The sequence below is a fragment of the Crocodylus porosus genome, unplaced genomic scaffold (assembly GCF_001723895.1).
Source record: "Crocodylus porosus isolate Cpor-Errol unplaced genomic scaffold, CroPor_comp1, whole genome shotgun sequence".
Taxonomy (NCBI): Eukaryota; Metazoa; Chordata; order Crocodylia; family Crocodylidae; genus Crocodylus; species Crocodylus porosus.
In genome coordinates, this window is record NW_017728910.1 from 22,482,099 (window position 1) to 22,483,214 (window position 1,116).

Consider the following 1,116-nt stretch of genomic DNA (forward strand, 5'->3'; position numbering starts at 1 on the left):
CAGAGCAGGCTTCGCCCCTCACCCCCAGCTCACGCAGGTTAATGGAAACCTGCCCGGGGAAGTGCTGCCCCCTGGTGGGAGCAAGGCAGTGGTACCTCCGCAAGCACGGCCTCCTCCCTGGCCCCCAGGAAGGAAAGGGCCCCCAGACCATGGGATGCCCTCCCAGGGCTCTCCCCCCATGCCTTCTTTCCCTCTCCACCCCAGGCACTCAGCCCTGGCCCCAGTGCCAGGCCCAGCCACCTTCGTCCCCCGACTCGCTCGCTGCCTCAAGCCCGAGATCCCCCTGCGACAGACCCCTCCGAGCTGGGTACGGGCATACCTGCGCGCCCGCGGCCCGCAGGGACTCTCCGGCCGGCTGCTTTGCGCATCTCTGCAGAGCCCCCTTGCAGCCGGCCCAGCCCTGCAGCCATTTGCTCTTCTCAGGGCCAGGGCCAAAATGAGAAACTTCTGCCCGTGGCCCCGGGGCACAGCCAGAGCCAACTCTGAACAACTCCACAGTCCGGCTGGGGGTCCCACGCTGCACAGCCCGACTAGCCAGGCCCAGTATGGGTGTCCTGGGGGGCTGTCTGCCCTCCCCTGGCAGACACAGGCTGGCCTCTGAGAGCAGGACACAGGAGGGTTATTTAGCAAGGTTTTTATTTCCAGTTGAGGTGAAAAGCTGCCTTTTCCATCTGCCAGTCTATACTCCGGAAAGAAGGGGGGGAGGGGGGCAGAGGAGGGGGAGCCGGAAAAAAAAAGCCAAAAAAACTATTTACAAAATCACATGACGAGTAATTGAATCCTTGGTTTAATAATTACACGTGCGGCTCGTTAACATCCCGCGCTCTATAAATACAGGGGGACCCAGCCATAGGCTCCGCTCGCCAGCTCGCACCGTCGTGGCATTAAACATTTTTGGAGGGAGGGGGCAGGGGTGGGAGAAGCAGATGGGAGTAGTTGCTGAGCCAGCCTGAAGTAGATGGCAGGGGGGCCGGCCCAGCAGGGAGGGCCCCGGCACCCCCCCACCCCCCCCACGAGGCTTGGAGCGGGGCTGCGGAGCCCGGCAGGGAGAAAGGGGCTTGAAATGATTTATTTTCCCGTTTAAAATAAAATTAAAAAAAAAAAAAAAAAAAAAAA